This window comes from Rhipicephalus sanguineus, unplaced genomic scaffold, assembly GCF_013339695.2.
Source record: "Rhipicephalus sanguineus isolate Rsan-2018 unplaced genomic scaffold, BIME_Rsan_1.4 Seq433, whole genome shotgun sequence".
NCBI classification, from domain to species: Eukaryota; Metazoa; Arthropoda; class Arachnida; order Ixodida; family Ixodidae; genus Rhipicephalus; species Rhipicephalus sanguineus.
The window spans coordinates 486,928-494,512 of NW_023615247.1; the positions used below are offsets into that span (position 1 = coordinate 486,928).

Consider the following 7,585-nt stretch of genomic DNA (forward strand, 5'->3'; position numbering starts at 1 on the left):
GCCGCAACAGGTCATTTTTCGCGACTTTCAATTAAGAAATAAAAATATAAATCCATCTCTCACGAAAAAAAAAAAACAGGGTTGGTTTAAGTCAATGCGACGGACAATCTTTACATCAGTGGAGTCAACTCATTTCATATTCTGGGCAGTTGTCGGTCCCTTCAACACTGCACACCAAGGAAACGAAAAACGTCCCTTTTACGATGTGTCAAAATCGTGTCAGTACTCCTTTAAGCATTTCAGAAAACTTGGCATATGTAGAAAACAAAATACTGTACTTCATGTGCCAACTGATGCAAGGGGCTCTTTTCTCAATAACATCAACACAAATTCGGTCACTTCAGGTTCTTTAATATTCATCAAATTAATTACTACAGAATAGCATATCTGATTATTGCACTAGTTTTTCGCAGTAATTAATTTTTACTGTGGTTGTATATATGTTACGTTAATATACCAAGCATTAAATGCGAAGCATTTCTCAGCGAAACAAATGCACTTTGACCGTTTCTATCTCTATCTATCTATCCCATGAAACACAAAAGCTATTTCACCTAAAGAACGTCGTGAACGGCTAGCTTAGAGGGCTAATAGATGTCTTGGTCAAGACATTCTGTAGCCGTAGACGGCTATTCGACCGTCATGTAGCCCTGCTCATGTCACGCTAAAAGTTGTCTAAAACACGACTTTACAAGATCAAGCTTAACTTTTTTTTGACGTTTTCAGAATTTTGTTGTAATGGTTTAGAAATATAAAACAAACAAGCTATTACAACTGTCTTTGCAGCATGTTTGGTCGGCAGCCTGACGAGTACCATATAGTAATTTAGATAACAAAGGGTCTGACAAGAGCTCGCGCGGGAGCTATTTCCTGTTTTTCTCTTATTTTTCCTATGTCAGTCGCCGTGCAGGTCGCCAAACAGTCAAGCAAAATTACTAACATGCCTGTTCATCCACCCATGTCCTCAGTGTGGCATTTAGAAATTTTCGACGTTGAGTACTCGCGTCTGTTGTCTCACTCACTCGCTCACTCGCTCGCTCACTCACTCACTCACTCACTCACTCACTCACTCACTCACTCACTCACTCACTCACTCACTCACTCACTCACTCACTCACTCACTCACTCACTCACTCACTCACTCACTCACTCACTCACTCACTCACTCACACTATACACTGTCATGGGCCAGGAAACTAAATGGCTGCTTCAGCCACGGAACAAGAATTCTTGAGGAGGCGAAACTGCGCTCGCTCGGGCGACCTAATAAAGTCACGGAATCGGGCACAGCGCTCACGCGCCCTCTGTCGTGAGAGTCTGCTAGCGGAGAAGAAAAAAATGCGCGCGTCCCTCTCACCGCGCTCTCCAACGAAGCTCGTCGGTTCAAGGCCATTCGTCGCCGTTCGCGCTTCACGCCAGAATGGATGTTTTTGTGCGTCATCTCCGGCTCCAAATTTTAACTCGACAGCGTTAAAGAGCTCGTTTCGCAGAAATGCCGGTGTCGGCGTCGGTGAGGCTAGCAATTGAGAAGGCGATGCGCACGGGGCTCGATTACGCTATCGCGTTCTACTCTTAAAGGCGAAGCTCAAGCGCGCTCCAAGTGTTTTCGGTAAATTAACGAGAAAAATGGCGTCACATACTGGAAAATTACCAGCGTGATATATTTTGTATAACGCGAGATCTCTAATTTTTGATAACGTGAACTCAATGAGTTAGGTATAATTTATTTCAACGACTGATGGCACTTACCCATCAATTCAGATTTTGGTTGTTTCGGCGGCCGCATTTAGATGGAGGCGAAATGCTAAAGGCCCGTGTGCTTACATTTAGATGCACGTTACAAAACCCCAGGCGGTCGAAATTTCACGTTGTCTTTTTGTGAGAACGGCAGACAAGTAGCTGGGACAGCGCGCGGAAAGGTTGAAGGCACGGCGTCTCCTAACAACACTGGCCGTTTCGGTTTGTCAAGGAGAACATCGCCACCAAGTTTGCCGTAATAGCGTCGCCTGTCTGTGTCACTGTCCGAGAAGTGCTTCTCGCAAACGTAGTCACGAGGCGTCAGCTGTCGGTCTTTTCTTGGTATAACGCGAGCCCACGCTTCCAGCCTCACTGGGTCACTAGGAACTTTGAGGGTAATTACCTTCTCCTTACAGGACGCGTACCCACTGCTGCAGTTCGGCACGACACATTTCCGCCCCATCCCCAAGAAGCACTGTTCGAAATCTGCAAAGCACTTTCCTTTGTCACGGCGTGAAAAGCGCGCGCAAACATCGAGGAGTCGGCGCCGCCGGCGCAACGAGCGGAAGCCACTGAGAACGCTAAAGAGAAAGAAACCAGCAAATCGCGAAGGGAACTTTCCCTCCCAAGGCCACCTACGCATGCGCGCGCACAACATGCGAGCGAGGGGAGGGGCGCGTGCATGCGGCTGAAGACATCGTCTGCTCAGGGGCCACTACGAGCAGTTCGTTTCAAGCGCTGTGTGGCAGTATCGATTAGTAATTTAGAAGAACTTGTTGGTGGGCGAGTTGGTGCATCTTAATACAAAAGGGATAACTGCGCTACCTGACACACACGTAACAACCATGGACACACACAGGCGCAGACTTGCAACTGAATTTTATTACACACATTCCTCCTATAAGTACACTTCAGCATGCGCTTTTCCGAAAGGTGTCATCACAAAAATCCTGTCAACCATAAGACGTCATCTTAACAGCGCTCATCGATGAATCTCATTTCTGTGCTATGTAAGAACACCGATGACTCACTGACGCATTCATTTCCCTTCTTCCTAATGTGGTATGCTTCGCAAATTTCCCTTGCTCTATTATCTCGGCAGCGGCTCAATGCGCCTGTGTGTGTCTATGGTTGTTACATGTGTGTCAGGTAGCGCAGTTACTCCTTTTGTATCGATTAGTAACTTCAGCTTAAATACCTGTCATATCTACCGATTGATGTTACAGACGAAAATCTTAGAAATTTTGCAATGTACGAGGCGCTATCACGATTTTTATGCGTCGCGTCCATAGCAGAGCATGTAAAAGATGGCAACAGGCCGAAAGCGTCATCTGTCGTGCTTCGGCATAAACCGCATTCCGCCGTGACGCTATCGCGCCGCCCTCGTGCGCTGCCGCGGTCTAGAGATTCTCCTCCTCAAATACTTCTTTCTCCGTGGCTTCAGCACACCACATATGTCCAACACATCGGTTTATTATTGAACAAATAAATCTGAACATGCAGAGGATTAACACGTACTTCATAAATGACGTTTAGTGTATGGCGCACAAATAATAATGCTTATCAGCAGCAATATTAATTATCCCATATCTTCTAAAAGCGGTTTTATTAATTAATAAAGCAGTGGCACAAAATACGACAGTAGGTGACCGCACAAGGTGCAGCTGATTGCTGCGGCAGCAACAAAAATAGGGTTCTGCATGAGTGCACTCCAGGTCTCGTCAAAGAAACAGCGCTGGCTTCCGCACTAGCTGGCGCGGTATCAGGCCCAATGTCTTGTACAAACAGCAGTGAAGAAAAGCTGCATACAAAAGAAGCAAGATAGGTATTATTTACAAAAAATAACAGAACGTCAAGTCATCCTAAAGGCAGATTTCTAATAGGGGATATTCATAATGCCTGGTGCTCTGGCAGCACTGGGCGCGTCCGCCATATATATATATATTTTTTTGGGGGGTGGGGGGGGCGCCGTCGCGGAATCGTCTGCTAGCGGCTCCGTAAGGAAAGGCCACGGGGAAGTTGAACAGCAGTCGTTGGCGGAGCTCTTGGGCCAAGAAAATGCGGCCGTTTTCTTCGACACCCAGAGCCGAATGGTCCGAGGACCTCACTGTGCTGCCACAAATCGACGAGAACACAATATCGAATTTCTGCGCGCTTAAAAACTCATCCGGACGGCGGCTGCAAGAGGCGCACCGCTTCGCTGCAGTGGCGTGCGCTTCTGATCTGAAGTAGGCGTTCAAGAAAAGTGTTCGTTGCAGAGGGGGGCGTGACTTTCAAACTTCTAACCGTTCAGTCACGAATTTTGATGCACTGGCTGCAAATGCGTCAAATTTGCATGGCATGATTCCTAGGCACCCAGAGTTACATTCCAAGAAATAAAATGAAGGAATGTGTTTTTTGTGTAAGTTTCAGTAATTAATGGTAATTAGCGTGTAATTAAGTATCTAATTATTCTGCAATCAGATCAGCTTCAATCCTTGCATAAAAAGCATAAAAAAATAGGCCCAAAATGCATGCAGTTTGTCTTTTGGTTGTATTCGTTTCGAGCGAAGAAAAAAATACTCTTGACGCTGGTCCTGGAATGCGGCACGCCGAACAATCGTCCAAGTACATGGTCGTGTCTCCAGCAGAGTGATTCTCCGCAGCAATAAGCAGCATAATGAAGTAAGAAATTCGGCAGATCCCACGCGTTATGGGAATCGGTTTCATGCGAAGCAGTCAGCGAGTACTCTATGCTGTACTTTATGGCTTTGAGCCAAGCATTACGAGGCGAATCGACGTGTTCTTGTAAGTGTAGCTATGTGCACATCGTCGGCTTACCAGGTACATCGAGAACACTGGCGTTTAAAGGGTAACTATGGTGCGACGTAACGTCCGCGCTCACGTTAGAGTGCATACGTCAGTATTATCGAAACTAAGTGCACCTTATGGTGCAATAATGCAATATCACACCTAACTTTTATTAATGTATTCCACCGGGGTCGAGCAATGCTACAATCTAGCTTGCTGAATCATAGGAATACAAATGTGCTGTTTATAGACTGCTATAAAAGAGCAGAGCCAACACTGGAACCACAAACGTTAATCTGATATGACGCTTGTATCGTAGGAGTACATGCGTAGCGTTTATTGCTTTTTTTGTAAAATTAGATAGCCAGCGCCACAACCACAATTGACGTTGCACCGACATTACGCCTGCATAGGCTGTTTTTCCAAACCAGTTTATAGACCTGGCTTGGCTCTATGGTAGAATACCTGATTGCCATGCAGAATGTTTGGGTTCAATTCCTGCTGGAATCCTAATTCTTATTCTTTCCATTCGTCGGGTCAACGCTGCCGATGTCGGTTCTTCTGAACGCTGTCTCATTTAAATGACCAATGTCTGTTCTAGCCGTTCTTGGGTCGATATAAACCTGTCCCTAGCAAAAATTCCCAATAAAAAACCAATAGCCTATTGGGTTATTGACACCCATTGGTCTATTGGTTCTATAGGTCTATTGGAACTGTATTTGGCTATTGGTCTATTGGTTCTATATCAGCCTAATGGACCTATATTGGTGTATTGGTTCTCTATTAGCCAATTGGAATTATATTGGCCTATTGGTTCTGTATTTGTCTGCTGGCATTGTATTAGTTTTGTATTTGCCCACTTCTCAGCCCCATTAGAATTAGTCTTGCGCAAGTGTTTTATGGGTGTCTTTCGTCATGCAGAAGGCCCACACTGTGGCAGCGCCCCTGCAATGATAATCACAGTGGATGAATGAGGCATATGTTCAAATATATTCTCATAATCAAAACTACAAGTGCTTCTTATGGCCCTTGATGATGTTGGCGACCTTGCGGGCGACTATTTTGCCAAGGCAACTATGTCTTGTGTCAATTTCTTCTGGACTGCCTCATCCGCACTCGAGGAAGTGCCTGAAAGATTCTGTAAATAAACAGAGCCATGAAATCAGAAAACAGTAACACATGTTTAATTAAAGTTTACCTTCGAAGCAATGTATAGAAAGTAGGCGGCACAGTGAGAAATTATCTAGACCTTAATTCACTGCACATGGTCACAATGTTGCAGGAGCTGAACCATAGCAAAAAACTGAGTGAAATATACACACCCAACTGTGGCTTATTGCGTGGAAGAAAACAGTATATCGGCAAAATTTTGCGGCAAAAAAAGGAAGGAAAAGAAAGGGGCAAATTTTTTTTTTAAAATTAAGCAGCACCTTATCCCGTTTACACGCTTGCGTCCTGTGTTTTTTGAGCTGTACCCAAGAATGAACTGCAAACTCGTCCTTAAATTACAGCAAACTCAATAATCACTTACTGTCTGTGACGTGCTCTTTTTCACGATGTTGGTGCGACTATCATACCTAGAGCATGCCACTAAATCTCAACTTAAAGATGGCATGAAATAAATTAAGCTAGGGTAGATTCACGATGAGGCAACGGTAATATGTAAGACAGTAGTAAAGGCAGCTAGATTCCATATCGTTGCAAGCCCAACACAGCAGTCAGGCTGCAATGAGTTGGATATAACACACGTGCTGCATGCTCTGTGTTTGCAATTAAGCCAACAACATTAATAAACCCACTCCTGCGATAGCCCTAATTGGGCTGCAGTATGTAAAAATAAAAAAAAATATGAAATAAAAAATCGCACCAGTGCAGCACATATGCTATGCACATTTTGTATAATGAATTATCATGTGGCCTTCTGTGGTTCTTGTGACATTATGTCGAACAAGTATGATAAGCCGATTGGCGCGCACTAAAACACACAAACAGCATCGACTAGAGCGTTTTACTATGAGGCGATAAACGCGTTTTCGGCTTAACACGCACGTTGTAAATACTTACAAAGGGCTTGCGAGACTCCAACTACACTCACGAGCAGGGCGCCTGTCCTTTACCTCTAATCTATGCTACGTTTTTTTGTGCATACTGACAAACACAAAAACAAACTGCAATAATATATGCGCTCAATCATTCAACTTCTGAGAGCGTGTGGACTTGCAATCGAGGCGTCGCTGGTCTCGCTGTCATCAAATACCGGAGACAAAGGACGAGGGACTTGTTTTCCCGACCTTTCAGCTTCGTCCCAAGTTTGAATACAAAAAAAAGTGATATCAAATAAATACTAAATAGGAGTAACTACCATGCCCACTCAACTCACCAAACAATCGGAGCACATGTGCCTTGTTGCTCGTCTTGCCATTATTCTTGGTGCCACTTTGTAGAGTCGAAATCGGTCGAAATCCAAGACATTTATGGTTCAGAACGTCTCCATCTGGTGCACGCTGAACACAGTCTTCACGTTATCGTCGCGGAAGCACACTAAAGCAAACATCGTGCAAGCAGGCTTACGCGAAGCATCGAGATCACACAAAGCGCGCGCTATGGCGACAGACACAACGTTTTGGCTTAGCTTGGCCGCAGGCTGGGCTTGTCTTCATATCGGCCGAGCGCGGATGGCCGTGCGCGCCAAATGCACGGTCGGTCGCGTTTGCAGATCCACAATTCTTTCTCCTGTATCTTTACAGCACTGCTTATATTGCTTAGCATAAATAGTTATAAACTTTACATATTATCCAAAGCTTATCTTAATTAACCAAGGAACGTGTAAAAAAAAATGTTCACACATGCAGCGTCGCCACGCCGCGCACCGTCTCACCTTTTTTTTTTTGTTGTTGTTTGTCACCTGGCTGGTTCTATGCCGGTTGTGATCTCATGGCGGTTTCTTTATTATTATTCTGTGGTGTCTGTGTTGTCGATTCCTTCGCAAGTTCTTCTTTAGCGTGTTTTACTATAGTGCCCGTTTACCGCACGGCATGTACGGAGACACCGTACCGCC

General features: G+C 44.9%; 1 long non-coding RNA gene across 1 annotated transcript; it reads right to left on the reverse strand.

Moving 5' to 3' along the window:
• Positions 1-5,494: 5,494 nt before the first annotated feature.
• LOC125756671 (uncharacterized) lies at positions 5,495-7,140 on the reverse strand. Its single transcript, XR_007414677.1, has 2 exons — positions 6,908-7,140; positions 5,495-5,665 (listed from the first exon to the last, which is right to left on the reverse strand). It is a non-coding gene; the product is annotated as an uncharacterized LOC125756671 (long non-coding RNA).
• Positions 7,141-7,585: the final 445 nt, after the last annotated feature.